This window comes from Hylobates moloch, unplaced genomic scaffold (genome assembly GCF_009828535.3).
Source record: "Hylobates moloch isolate HMO894 unplaced genomic scaffold, HMol_V3 SCAFFOLD_11, whole genome shotgun sequence".
NCBI classification, from domain to species: domain Eukaryota; kingdom Metazoa; phylum Chordata; class Mammalia; order Primates; family Hylobatidae; genus Hylobates; species Hylobates moloch.
Genome location: NW_026652286.1, coordinates 3,405,247 through 3,420,423, shown reverse-complemented (window position 1 = coordinate 3,420,423; position 15,177 = coordinate 3,405,247). Strand labels below are relative to the sequence as shown.

Sequence of the window (15,177 nt, the reverse complement as noted above, 5' to 3'; positions counted from 1 at the left end):
TCTCCCCCAGGGCTGGAGCAGCAGCTCCATGCAAGAGTGAGAGGCCTTAGACCAGCCCCTTGCAGAGGTACATTGTCCCCCGTGGGGCCCTCCCAGCCCATGTGGGCCTAGAACGCCAGACAGCCCAACTCACAGCCAGCTTCACTGATGCTGCTGCCAAAGACTAGACCATTTACCAGGCTTTTCCAGAGAGCTGGTGTCCCCAGCCAGAGCTCTAAGCCTGCAATTAGGCAAGCAGCAGAGGGCTTAGCATTCTCTGGGCTGTGGGCATTTCGGTGGGAAAGATAAGCTTGGTTTGGATTAAGCTAGAACATAAAATAATATTTATCCTCAAACAATACTCTCTGGCTGGGAGCAAGTCTGGGCCCTGGGGCTTTGGAGGCCAGGAGCTGCCAAGGGATTTGCCATCTCCTTCCAGGTCACCAGGAAATCTTACCTACCGACCCTCCCTCATCCTAGCTGGTTGCACAACCCGATTCGCAGTGCTTGCTCTCATTACGAAATGGAATTGAGAAGATGTTACAGCATTCAGTGGTAATTATCTGCAGAGCACTTGCCCTGTGCAAAATTATCTCATCAAATCCTTGTAACTACCTTGGGAGTCGAGCTTATTGCCCCCACATTGATCCAGACTCAAGGCCCAGCTCAGTCACTTCTAGCTCTTGACCTCAGGGAAGTGGCTTCATTTCCTGTGAGCCTCAGTTCTTTTGCCTGTAAAATGGGAGTGATAATAGCTTTCTCAAAGCGTGCTCAGGAAGATGAGCTAGGATTTATATAAAACGCCTCATCCGTGCCCTGGTGCCATAGTAGTACTTAATGAATAGTAGGTGATATTATAAAATTGTAGTCTTTCTGGTAAAATAGGCCTTGGGTATGTGAAACAACCTGGCTGGCGTCACAGAGCTATTCAGTGGCAAAGCTGAGATTCAGACCCCAGGTGGTGTGGCGGTGTGGGAGCCAGGCCTCCAACCAACTGGTCAGGAAAAGGCCCAGGCAAGAGCTAGCCTGGCCTGCATGGGGCTGGGGGTGCCACTTAGACACAGCCTGGAGCTCCAGAGAGGAAGGACCCCTGTGCTTCCTGTCCCCAGTCCCCTTTTGTGGAACAGCAGGGCCGTTTTCTGTTCCTTATCCCATGCCTCAGTGACCTGTACCCCTGGGGACTGGGGGAATCACCCTGGCTCATTCCCTGGATGAACAAAGGTGGGTCAATGCTGTCTCTGAGAGGACGGGGCTGACTCCAGGGAGGTGGGTGTTATGTGTCAAATAGGGTGTGTGCCAGCGTCCGCAGCCTGGACACTGTAGAAGGCACTCCTCTGGGTTTTAGTGACCTTCGCCACATGTGACCTTGCTGTGTGGCCTGAGGAGATCCCTGTCCCTCTCTGGTCTTTGTTTTCTTATCTCCAAAGTAAAGGCATTGGAAGTAAACAGAAGGGACCACCGCCTAGGCTGGAGAAATCAGGGAGGGCTTCATGGCTGAGGAGACATCAAGCTGGGCCTTGGAGGGTGAGAAGGAGTTTTCCAGGCTGACCAAGGAAGAAAAGGTATTCCAGGCCCAGGTTGTAGCACCATCAAAGACACGGTAACATCAGAGTATAGGGTTTAAGTGGTGGGTGGCTCTTTTACAATGATTTGTTTTAATTACATAAATAATACATGTTCCTTGTTGTAAAAAATAGAAATCATTCGAATATGAAGAATAAGATAAAAATCACCAACAGTCAGCTACTGCTTGGTACTGCTTCAGCTTTTTTTAACATGATTGAGAAAGTGGCTTGTAAGCTCCCTGATACATGGAGACTCTCAGCTTCTGGGCAGACAGCAAAGAACAAAGAATTGTCTTCTGGAAGCAGAGCCAGGCCACAAGTCCCAGACAGACAGACAGGGTTTCATGGAGCTGGGACTGGGAAGAGCACACCGGGAGCATTGGTGCCTCCTCCCCCAGGCCCCTGCAGAGCCTGCAGCGGATGCCAGGATGGAGGGACTTCTCCGCCTCTGAGGAAAGGAGGCCCAGAGGGAGGATCTTTGTGTGCACAAATGCAGCCTGTGGGAAGGGCCGTGCACTGCCGCTTCTGGAAGTCCCTGGGCCTGCCAGCGGGCAAAAGTGGCCATCCCGCTGCCAAACAGTCGAGGGGTCCCCATAATGGCTTAACTGTGGTTTCCTATGACGTCTGCAGGGCATGGCAGGCTGGGGCGGGAGTCTGATGACATTGTGAAGTCACTACTGTGATCTTGCCAGTTCTCCAGCGCCACCTTTAAAATGCGGTTCATCTAATGGACATTGGGTGGGGTTGGGCAGGGGCAGTGTATGGCCCAGGAAGAGTGACCTGGAGTGGTCTGTCCACGGTCATTCGAGGGGAGAGGTGCAGGCTGCAGAGATCTCAGGGTCCATTCCTTGGGCTCCTGGCCCCATTCTCCCATCCCCAACACACAGAACATTTTCCAGAAGCCTCAGCCAGGACCCGCTCAACTAAATAAAGGACTGAAAGCAGCCCATGAGGACACCCCATCTCTGCTCCTCTGTTAGATCATCTCCCTGGGTGTCGAAGCATCTGGGGCCCCAGAAAGCGGGGAAGGGAGGGGACGGGGAGAAAGAGCCCAGGTTTTGGTGACCACCTGAGCCATCATCATCTTGGCTATGAAAATAGGATGGGTTGTTCCATTTCGCCCACAGCCCCTGTGAAGTCTGTTAATGGTAATTATGACGTTAGGAGAAATCCCCAGGCCTCCTAATTAGTGTGAATAGGGGCTGGGTAAGCTAGTCGTGGGAAAATAGATGTCTTTGTTTGCATTCTTAAGAGGAGACCACGGCTTTCTACCTTTAGGTGTAGCAGAGCTTGGTTCTCTTCTCTCCCTTTCCCCACTGCTCCTGGCCTAACACCCTGCACTGTGGACAGGCACATAGTTGCACATACCCACTCACCACCATATCTCCTGTGTATGTGCACGTGCACACACACAGACACACGCACACACAGAAGCACAATAGACTGCATCTTTCCATCCTGAATTAAGACGTCATCTGGCAAAACAAACACCAAAAACCAAACAGCATTTCAGCCATGCTTCCGGCCCCACTGGCAATACCATCAAAGGCCCCTTCCCCCAGCTCCACCCCAGACACCCCAGGGGACTCCTTCCCAGGGGACTCCTTCCCAGGCGTCCCCAAATTAGACTGTATTAACAAACCATTACATGTTCCAATTAGAGCGGCAGCGGACCTGGCTGGCTGGGCAGTGTAAGAACGCTCTCCTCTTCCCGCTAACAGGCTGAGGGGCGCCGCCCCAGGAGGGAACGAGCCACACTGGGCTCCCCTCTGGACGCTGTAGAGATAATGAGATCCAGCGTCTCCATCCCGGCCTGAGGAAGGCTCCCCGCTCTCTGGGTCTGGGGCCAGCCCGGGGGAGGTTTCCTTTGGAACAAGCAGGAGGGAGGGAAAGAATAAGGGAGTGAAACTAACATTTAGTGTGCAGTATGGGCTGTTGAGCCTGTGCCAGGAAATGTTGCATAGGGTGGTGCTTTTTAAACTGAGTGGTGGGTACCCACGGGGCCCTGGGGTACTTCTTCCTGAACCAGAGGGTACACAAAGTCTCAGGGTTCACCCTGTGCATCCTAATAGAACATTAATTCTTGAAGATTTGGAAGATCACACCTTACTTTTTTATTTAAAAATCATATTTTAAAATATGTGATATTTTTTAGTAAAATGCAAAAAAATTGCATGAATATGTGAAATAAAACAGGAGATTTATAGTCAAATGTGCTCTCCCACTCTTGTGTCTGGTCTGGGTCTCCAGATTCCCAAAAACGTGGTGGTAACATGTTGTCTTCCATTGCCATTGCGGGAACTGAGAAGGGAGAGCTTCCCCATTGTGTGATGTTGGGCAACCCCTGTAGCTCTCTGAGCCTCCCGTCCCTCAGCAGCTCGATGGGAATGCTAATAGCACCTCCCCGGGGCTGGCTTCACAGCCACAGTGACCTGTGCAATCCCACAGAGCCCTGAGCTTCGATGGGCCCCACACTTGGTTCGATGCTCTGCCCTTGCCATCTTGAAATTCTTAATAACTTTTGAACAAGGGACCCCCTTGTTTTTACTGAGCCCCGCAAATGATATAGTTGCTCCCCAGAAATGATGTAGCTGGTCCTGCACCTTCCAGTAGAGTTTTAGCAAGGGTTAAATCAGAAATGTGTGAAAGAAGCCCACACGGAGATTTATCCCTCCCTCCCTCCTTCCCTTCCTCCTTCTTCCTTCCGGAAACATCCATTGAGCACTCAGTATACTGGGTGCTGTGACTCAGCCATGAACCAAAGCCCTTGCCCTCTTACATTCAAGAGAAGGTGAGAGAAGATGAATAACAGAAAGAAAACATTGCTGGAGATCCTGTCCACAATGAGGGGACAGACAGTGACGGAGCGCATGGGGTTTTGTGTGAGAGGGGCTTAGGGAAGGTCTCTGTCTTCGAGCAGAGACCTGAATAAGTCGAATAAATGAGCTATGTGGAATATCTGGGGGAAGAGAGTCCCAGGCAGTAGGATCGGCAGGTGCCAAGGCCCTGAGGCGGGAATGTGCTTGCCACGGTGGAGAAGGCCAGAGCAGCTGGAGCTGGCTGGAACAGGGTGAGGAGAGTGGTCGGAGGTAAAGCCCAACAAGGGAGGGCCAGGTCACTGAGGGCCTTGTAAGCTGTTGTGAGTTTGTGGTAGGGGTAAGTAAATGACAGCTTGGGGCTAGAGGACTCCTTCAGCCAGAGCTGGATGTCTGTGGCCTCCCAGGGTAAGTGTCTGGAGGCCAGATGGCAAAGGGGAGGAAGAAGGGTGTCCCATTGTCCTCTGGAAACTCAAGGCAAGTTGTCTTTGGTCAAGGGATGAGTGCCAGCTGCCATGCAGGGACCTCCACTGTAGGCAAGAGATGGCTCCTCTCCCAGCTCTCTCTCCTCCAACTGGACAGTAGCTGTTTCAGCCCAGACAGCTGAGCCTCACCGCACCAAGGAGGTGAAGCTGGGGGGAGGCTGGACGGTGGAGGAAGGAGTAGCCTGCCTTTCTGGAAGCCTGGCCCATCATCAATCCTGGGCCTCCATGACCACATCTTGGACAAGCTGCACAGTCAAAGACCAACCCGAAAGGCACCCATGACAGTCCCTGTGCCAGAAGAGTGCCAGGATGGCCACTGAGTGAGGTTTTCCAAGCCATAGCCTTACCAGTGAAATCCAAGATGTATGGCAGGAATGCTGGAGAGTGGGACAGCCAGGCGCCTTGGCGCCAGGTCCCATACGCAGGGCTGGAAGCTGTGCCAGTTCTGTGCTTGTGGATAGAGAGACCCTCGTGCTCTGCTAGCCTCTCCCAAGCTGCATAACCCTGGTGAAGGGGTGTCACCTCCCTGGAACTCCATCTCCTCATCCGTAAAATGAGGATGATAGTGATGTTATGGGGATTAAATGAGAGTGCGGGCGAAGCACACAGAAGGTCTCCTGGCACATGGGGCATATTCACTCAGTGTGAGCCCTTGGGTACGGAGGCCTGGTCTGATGACTATCTGAGCCACACGACCTGATCACAGCTCAGCTGAGAAGTAGGCCACTGAGAGATGAATCTTAAGAGAAAGCCACTGTGTAATATTGCCAAAGACCTTCAGAACATGTTATGTGGCCAGGGCCAGGTCCTCAGAGCGATCATCTGTGCATGAAGTGGTTGGACTTAAGGACCTCTGTATAATGAAGTGGTTGGACTCAAGGACCTCTGAGCCCCCTCCAGCCCTGACGTTGTGTATGAAGGGAAAGTGACTGATTCCTCCATGAGAGCCCCCCTGCCAGGGCAGCACCGCTCAACACTGGGCAGGACAGCAGACTGCTGTGGGTCTGCTGTGGGGTGGGCAACATGACACCTTGTGGCTCCAGACAGCTGCTGAGCAAAGGGCCTGGCCTGCAGGCTGGAGGGGCTGGCTGTCCATCCTCCCGTAGCAGGCGTGGGACTCCTGCTGTCCCACCCGGGAGAACAGTCATGTTGGGCAGTTGTTATAAATCCAGACTCTGCAGCCAGGCTGCCTGTGTTCAAATCTCAGCTCTGCCACTTTCTAGTGTGTGACCTTGAGCAAGTGACCTAACGTCTCTGAGCCTCAGTCTTCACTGCTGAGAAATGGGGGCAATAATAGCATGACCACACAGGGCTACAGCAGTGGATAACCATGTCTGGCACTCGCAGATCTGTCGACGTGCAAACTCCTCTTGTTATTGGTTGTTTTCCTGGAACTAGGTCCCCAGCCAGGTCCTGTCCTGGTGGGCCAGTTCCACAGCTGATGGAGGGGGTCCTTCCCAGACCCCAGCCACCCTCTGAACCTCAGCCGCCACCCCGAACACCAGTTCCCTCCAGGAGCAGCTGGGCAGCTGTGACATCATGACCAGGTCATGGGAAGGAAGGATTTCTTTGAGTATCACTCATGAAGTTGAGCAAAGAATTCCAACATCCCTATTTCAGAGGGAAACATGACATAAAAAGGGTCTTCATCCTAGTTTCCTGTCTGTGAACTGAGGATATCGATCCCTCAAAAGGTTGTTGGAAGGCTGCAATGAACTGTATGGGAAAATACATCTCCGCCACCTGTAGCCCAGCAACGCAAGTGCCCGCTGTATGCCAGGCACTGTTCAGACACGCTCCACCTGCTTCATCCTTTCCAACTGGCAGGGGAGGCACTGCCTGCCCAAGGGCACACAGGTAGGAGGTGGTCAGTGAATTCAGACCAGGGCCAACCGTTCTTGACCCTGTCCTCATTGTCTCCAGTTGCAGGCACCCAGGAAATAGGATCCAGGTTCTACTTTAGGTTTGTCTCTTCTCAGAACGTTTACCTTGGCAAGCCTGATATGATGCCTTCTATAAAGGACCTGTTTCCCGTAGACTCTCTTCTCTAATAACATTTGCTGTTTGGAACTCTACCTTGGAATGGGTCAGTGGTGAAATAATGACTTCAGGCTAAATTCAGAATCATCTTCCCAACTCTCATGGTGTGGCCCAGCTTCTTAGGCTCTCTCTGGACCTGACCCAGCTCTGTCCAAGTGGTTAGGGTCCCTGGTGTTCCTGGAGTCACCTACCCAGGGCTCAGATGTGAAGTGACTTGCCCAAGATCACACAGCACCCAGGGATAGGGTCGGATCAGACCCTGGACAGCCTCATTCTAAATCCCGCCTCCCATTCCCCTAGAAACACAGCAGACGTGGTCCCTGGGAAACCCCGTCCCTGCCCCTTGGAACTTCCTCTTCCTTAATTAAGGGGCAGCTGGGGGGAAATGAAACACCTACCAGTTCTTCCTTTTCCCAGCAAGGAGGCTCCCTGGGGCCCCTGCTCCCAGCAGGTCTCCACAGTCCTGAGGCTACCTCGGGCAAGCAGGGCTTTGTACAGTGGTTCACACATGCAGAGCCTCTAAATTAAAGGCAGCCACCTCCCTCTGGGGGTCACAGTCCCAGGGCAGGGCTAGGGGATTTATGCCCAGGCTCCCGGGTGCGGTGTGCTTTAAGAGGATGCGTTGCCGCTAATGTTAGCAGGTAGCCTTCCACCTCACCAGGAAATGGTCAGACACACACACACACACACACACACACACACAGAGAGAGAGAGAGAGAGAGAGAGCGTGTGCATCTGTGTTCCGAGAGGGAAGAGAGAGCAGAGACAGAGAGACAAGACTCTGAGACAGAGAGAGACAGAGAGACAGCCTGGCACATGGGACTCAAAGCCAGAGAGTGGGGTGTGGCCGAGACACCGAGCTAGCTGGCTGGCAGTGAAGCCTGAACTTAAACCCAGACCCCCAGACCCAAGGGCGCTGCCTTTTGTTCTTACATCCTCAAGAACTGCAGAAAAGGTACCAGTTTGCCTGATTTGAGCCTGGCTTGAAGCCCTGTCAGAGTCCTGCTTTCAGCACCCCTCCTTCAGACACACAGAGGGCACTTTCCTGGGTGGAGGCACCATTGCTGTCTGTGTTTAGCGGGGCAGCATGAGTGTGCCCGACGGTGTCTGCGACCTCCCCTCCCAAGCTCAGGCACCGGGCACCGTGAGGCAGGAACAACAGCCCCTGAGATCTAGTGGTCTTACAGGGTGAGACCCACCTTCCCTCTGCTTCCAAGAGTCCTGTTTCATTAAAACCTGGATCCTTCCATTTTACTGACGTTTCTTAGCTCTGCAAGCCACAGATTGGGCTGTATGTACGTTTTTAAATGACGAGCCTGGCTCATCAAATATTCAGACCACCATTTCCATTTCTGAAAGGACAGTACCTGAATCCTTTCCTCCCAGAAATGGAGCCAGTGGCACCTAGATGTTTCTGCAACGTTGGCACTGGGAACCGTGAAACCAGGGCACAGTGGCCCTCGGTAGATAGCAAAAGGTGTGGCTTCCAGATGAATCATAACAGTGCGTGCTTCTTTTCCATGCTTCACACGGTGTGGTCTCATTCAACATTCACAATGACCTGTGAGGTTACAGGGTGTGCTGAGGCTCAGAAAGGCCAAGGCCACACAGGTAGCGAGTGGCAGAGACAACTCCACCCGGGGCCACTCTGGGTCCCTTAGCCACTGTGCATGATGTGTGCCCAGAGAAGCCCAGGGCAGGCAAGTAACTTGCTCAATATCAGAGTCTGGTTAGTGGCAGAGCAAGGGCCAGACCCTGGGTCCTCTGACTCCCACTACAACGCTCTTTCTAGTGGGGTTTCTGATTCTCAAGAGCTCCGTGCTTTGCCCTACCAGCTTTGGGACTTGGACACCTCTGAGCCCAGACGCTGGAGAGACTGCCTAGGTTTCAATGCCAGCTTAATCACTGTGTGACTCAGGGCCAGTGATTTCACCTCTCTGTGCCTTGGTTTCCTCGTTTGTAAAATAGGCATAATAATTGTACCTACTTCATAGGTTGTTGTGAAAATTAAATGAGTTAACAGATGCAAGGTATTTACAACCGCTTCTGGCACTTTAGCAAGCACTCTGTATTAACTCTTATTGCCATCATCGCCATTACTGCCATACTGTCTCTTCCCCAGGGATGCAAAGGAGATGACTGGCTCATCTCTGCCAGGGGCCCAGCCTCCTCTCTGCCCCAGGTCTGCCCACACTGCCTCCAGCCTCCCTGCCCCTTCTAATTGCTATTGGGCCTCAGCAGAGCAGGGAAGAGACCTTCCCAGGCACAGCAGGCTAATCAAAGTGCACACCCTTGGCTTGTCATATGCTCTGGATGGGTCATTTGTCATCCATTATGGCCCCAGAGATGGGGCCAAGGTCCACAGCAGGCAGGCGGACCGAAGCTGCCCAAACAGATCTCAGCACAGCCGTTCCATGTGCCCTCATTGCCTGGTCCTCTGGCAACCCTTGTGCAGCGAAGCTCCGTTCCCATGTGGTACAGGGGTGGGGGTAGAGGGGCTTGCTGTTTTCAAACAGGGCAGCAGCGTCAGGCCCCTGGCCTCGATGGGCGACTAGCTCGACTTCCTCCAGTTCCTTTAGCGTCTTCTGTTGGAAAGATCCCTCCTGTGCGGTTCAGCCCCTCACATTCCCCACTCGGGGCTTTGGCTAAACCTCACCAGCTCCCAGGAGTCACAGCCAGAGCTCCCCCTGAAGAGGTTTAAGTCAGCCACCACTTGCCCAGTGTTTCTCATTGCTAAGAGCATTGCCTGTGACCCATGAGGGCCTCATTTGACCCTCATGACGACCCTGGGAGGTGGGTGCCATCTTTATTCCTATGCTCCAGATGAGGCTGCTGAGGCTCAGGTGCAGAGACTTGCCAGAAGCTGCATAGCCACATGGGGCTTGAACCCAGCGTTCTGGATAGGCAGTTCTGTTCTCTCTCCATCCTCTGTCCCCACACAACAGGGGGAAAAACATTCACTGAGAGTCCTCTGCATTAGCCCAAAGTCACTCCCTCAATAGTTCTTAAAGTCAGGGATTCACAAACTATAACCTGTGGGCCAGATCCTGCCCAATGTTAATTTGTAACTAAAGTGGGGTTGTCCCAGAGTCATGCCCAGTTGTCCACGTACTCTCTATGGCTGTTTTCTCAACCCAAAGGAGATCTGGGTAGCTGTGATGGGTACAATACGGCCCCAAATCCTAAAATAGGTACTATATGGCCCCTTATGGAAAAAGTTACCAACACCGCTCTAGACCAGTGTTTGGCAAACCCTCTTTTGTCCCCATCACATCGATGTCCCTTGCCTAAACCCTTCTCCAGTATTTATTACCTTCCATCCTGCCCAGCTCCCATGAGGTGAGCCAGGTGAGGATTTCTGTCCCCATTCCACAGATGCAGGAACTAAGACCTGAAGAAGATAACGATGGTTGTTACTATTATTTTTTTCCCCCAAAGAAAAGTAGAAATATTGTCCCGGTGCTCTGAAAGGGGGACTCTTTGCTCATCCCTGGGCTTCCCGGTGGGATTGCCAGCATCCTTCCGGGCCTGGAGAGCCTGACGGGGTTGGTGGAGCTGGTGACCGGTCCTCTGTGGAAGGATGAGGCATTTCTCAGCTTCCCTTTGTTTCAGCCCCCTGCCTGTCTCTTTCCAAGCCCAGCCCTCTCCCTCCCCCAACCCCTGACGCACATCTTTCTTTATACTCTAAGGAGCAGCTGGGATGTTTTTTATGGGGAGGAAAGAAAACAGGACTCTGACTCCCTCCTGTCCATCTACTCAGGCCCAAGCCCCAGGTTCTCTCTTTGATTCATTTCCTCGCAGGCTTTTCTCAGCCACGCAGGGCGCTTCTGTCACGGTCTCTCTGTCTTCCGGTTGTTCACCCTCCATAATTTGAGCTCTGAGTACCTGTAGTCATTCCTCTTATGGAAGGGGTTGTGGCCTCCCTTAATTTGGGCCAGGTGACTAGAATCAATTGCAGTTGCCCTGAGAAGACCCTCTGTCTCCAGTATTTATTACCAAGCAAATATCAATGGGGCAGATGCCCTGTGGGGTGAGGCCTGGGACTGGGCTTGATTTCTGCTCTGATGACAGTTCCTGGGCCCTGGGGGTTGGGGGAAGCCTGCCTTGGAGCTGGAGGATGCTGTGAGAAGGAAGGGAGGTCTCCACTGTCTGCCTGCCTTCGAGGTTCAGGAAACTTGCCCTCCCTGGGACCGGAAGACACCTGTTGCCTCTGGATCTGGAAGCTTCTGGGAGCTTTAGGCCCTTGAGTTCTGAGAGACCTCTCCTTCATGCTGCACACGAGCATTATTCAGGCAGAAGGAGACGTGATACAAGACCAGCAACGTCTCTTTACTGAACACAGGCTGAGAGCTGAGAAAGCTCATTGCAGTGAGGAGCAGACAAAGTGAAATTGATGGGACATTGACGTTAGCTTGGGGTAGTTGAAGGAGCTGTGAAATCAGCAATAAAATCAAATGCACACCACTTAGTTCATCCCAAGCAAGCACGGCTCCAACACGGCTCCAACACGGCTGCGTCATCTCAGGCAAACTGCTTAACTTCTCTGGGCATCACTCCCGGTGAAATAGAATCATCTCTGCCATGCTGGCTTTGCTGGACGGTTGTGGGGATCAAGCAAGAACATAAACACAGAGGGCTTTGGGGGCTGTGAAGCAGAGCATTGATGCAAAGAGCTGTTTTGTGATTCATGTAAAGGAGGAAGGAATCTGGTTAGATGCCAGGAAGGACTTCCCCACTTAAGGAGGAGATGTGGGAATAAGGTTGTGGGGGTTGCCTTCCTTCCTAAAGATCTGTAAGAATAAGGTCAGTTTGGCTGTTGAGAAACAGTATTGATATTCACAGTGGCATTGGCCAAATGACTTTGGATGTCTTTTTCATGACACTATAGTTAGTTCAATCATGCAGGAAAGTGATCAGTGGCCATATCAGTATGTGCACGTAAGTGTGCGTGTGTGATCTGCATCCACGGCTTGTCTGTGTGCCTGGGTCTATATTGTCTGTGTGGGTTTGTTTGCACGTGTCTCTGTGTATAGAGCAAGAGGCTGGAGCCAGAACTCCGGCTGACTCATCTTCGTTATGAAGTTGTTGGAAGAATTTCCTCTTGCTGTCCTAACCAACTGGGGAGGACTCGGACAAAGTACCAGAGTGAAAAATGATTTTAGATTTGATTTTTATTTTTTATCATCCGACTTTCTAAATTTCGGCTAATAAGAGCTAGATGAAGAGCCTCAGCTCTGGAATTGACTGCTGAGGCCTGAATCCAGGGTCCCTGCCCCATGCCCCAATGTATGATCTTGGCTTCTACTTCCCCTCTCAGGGCCTCAATTTCCACATCTGTAAGACGGGGGTGGCAATGCCTACTTGATAGGGACATGGCAAGGGCCAAGTCAATTAGAACATGCAATGTCCTTAACGCAGTGCCTGGCCTGTAGAAAGTGCTTCATACATGCTGACTGTACTCAGAGAGCACTGGCTTTGGAGCTCCTCAGCAGTGGTAGGGCTTGGGTGAGTCACTTCATCTCTCTGACCCCAGTGTTCTCAGCTGTCAACTGGGGATAGTAATATGCCTGCCTCATAGACTATAGTGGGGTTCAAAGGAGATAACGTAAGAACTCAGCACAGTGTCCACTGCACGGTAGGCATTTAGGAGGTAAAAGTAAGTTTCCTGTGTTCACCTGCAAAAGGGAAACTCTCCCTGGGGCCCGCCTTTCCCCTCTCCTGACCCTTGCCATAGCCCCAGTGTGGAATTCTGTGTCTCACCCTCTCCCTGGGTTCCAAATACCACTTGCTTTATCCTGTCTGACACTAAATGCACCAAGGAAAGCCGGAAGTTCCCTGCACCCTTTTCTGCTGGGGTAGGGGTGGGAATGAGACTGCACTGGCAGGAGTACCCAGGGCTCCCCCGTCCCTCGCCCCTGGCTCAGAACTGTGCCCTTTCCCTCCCAGTTCCCAGGACCCCTTAATACCCGTAAAGCCATTAAATATTTAAATCTGGGCAGTGTGGTGGGCCAGGTTGTCCCAGCAACAGCCCTGCATATTTTGGGATGGATTATTGTCTTTCAAAGGGTCTTTTTCGGAGCTCCAGGCCCTGGGGGGGATGCAATGTGGGAAGGGAGGGCTAGTGGGGAGGAGGTGAGGCAGCTCCTGCCCCACTCTGAGGCTTGGCTGTGAGAAGCGGCAGAAACTGAGTCAGAGAGAGGGCAGGCTTTGCCTGAGTTTTCAGGGTCTTGACTCTAACCCAGGACTCGGGGCTGCCAACTCCTCCTCTTTACCACTTGCTTCTGCCTTGTGAGTGCCCATCAGCCGGCAGGTGCCCTGGCCCTTAGCAGCCACGTGCCTTCTGGCATCTGACCCCATGTTCTTCCCTCACCGACTGGGCCACGTGGGAAGCTTACTCACCTTTTCTGAGCCTCCGTTTACCCCTGGGTAACTCAGGAATTATTCACCCACTTTCATGTTGGAAAGTGCTTAGTGTGGTTCCTGGCACACATGAAGCAGTGGCAGTTATTCCATTGACAATATTATTATTATGACTGAATCCTTAGTGGGGGGCACCATCTAGTACCCCCTGTATTCTCTGAAGGGACTCAGAGGAAGTGGGAGAAACAGACCGAATTGCCAAAGGGTTTATAATCTGGTAGAGAAGGTTCAACAGCAGCGAGTCCAGAGTCACCTTTCCCTGGGGCTGGGCTTGGCTTGGGCTGCATTTGGAGGTTGCCCGGTGTGTGGCCAGGATCACCCAGGCTGGAAGCCTTGGCTACACCATTCAGCTCTGATTTTGCTATGAGCCTCTGGACCAGTCCACTCCCCTCTGGACAGTCTCCTGAGCTGTAGAATTGGGGTAACCTCTAAGTTACTTTCCGGCTCAGCTCCATGTCCAGGATTTGAATTCCAAGGCAGCCCTGAGACCCAGGTGGGATGGATGCACCGGAAAACCACGAGGATGGTGATATAGTTTGGCTGTGTCCCCACCCAAGTCTCATCTTGAATTGTAATCCCCACGTGTTGAGGGAGGAAAGTAATTGGATTATGGGAGCAGTTTCCGTCATGTTGTTGTCACGAGAATTCAGATCTCGTGAATTCTCACGGGATCTGATGGTTTTATGAATGGTAGTTTTTCCTGCGCTCACACTCACCTCTCTCTCCTGCCACCCAGTGAAGAGGTGCCTTCCACCATGATTGTAAGTTTCCTGAGGCCTCCCCAGCCATGCGGAACTGTGAGTCAATTAAACCTCTTTTCTTTGCAAATTACCCAGTCTCAGGTATTTCTTTATAGCAAAGTGAGAATGGATTAATACAGATGGCCTGTTTCTCCCACCCTTGGTCCTGGGGGTACCCCCTTAGGAAGTGGGCCCAAGAGGATAAGGCCAGTCCTGCAAAGTCCTCCTGGTCCCCATGTAAACCCCGCTCCTTGAAGGTGATTTCAGGGCTGAGGTAGACATCCCAGAGTCCCAGACACACCCCAGCCATAGGATCCAGCAGGGCTCACAGCACCTCTTTCCCTACATTCCATTCCCCACCACAAACCTCTGGGTAAGCAGAAAAGGCAGCTCACACCCCAGCCCCAGGCTCTCTCTGGAGGCAGGAGGGTTTCCAGAGAATAAAGTCTCCATTCCAGACACATGCTGGCTGGCCCCAGCAGGAGGCCAGTGGCACCAACCATCCAGTTTGGGCTGCCTGGAGGAGGAGGGGGCAGAGGCCAAGAGCCAAAGCCCACGTGGGGTGATGTCAGGGAACCTGGGCTCTGGCTGCTGGAAATGACCTGGAAGGGTTCCATGTGGGTTTGACTGGCAGATGGGCCATTAGCTGATGACTTGGGTGTCCCCCCAGATTTGGGGGCCATAATTTTCAGCTTGCTTGGAACTCTGGACCCCAGATAAACCTCAGGGGCCTTCTCATCTTGTGGTCTCCGAAGCTAACTTTGTAGACCTCCCAGGGATATGAGAAAAACAGAGACTCTTGGGTACTTCATTGAGCCTGCAGAATCCAGATCTTAAAGCTAGGTCCCAGAGTTCTGAGGGTTAGCAAGCTCCCAGGGGCTTTTCCGATGCTGACTGGCTCCCTGTTCTCCCTGTGACCCAGAATGGCTGGGCCTGCCCTAGGCAGGAAGATGGCCACGGTCCTGCCCCACAGGCTCTTTCCATGCAGTTTAGGGTTTTGATTCCCAGCCTCTTTCCTGCACACATGGTCCCATTTGCTCCTGCTGCAAACTTTTTATCCCTCTGCTGAGAGCTGGGGCTGAGGAGAAGGATGATCTAGGGGAAGGATGGGAATTGTTGGGTGGCAGATTGG

At 52.5% G+C, this 15,177-nt stretch overlaps 1 protein-coding gene across 1 annotated transcript in view; it reads left to right on the top strand.

The window, feature by feature from the left end:
* TSPAN18 (tetraspanin 18) overlaps window positions 1-15,177 on the top strand; it is a 204,336-nt gene that overhangs the window by 147,283 nt on the left and 41,876 nt on the right. The gene's annotated exons all lie outside the window — the stretch shown is intronic.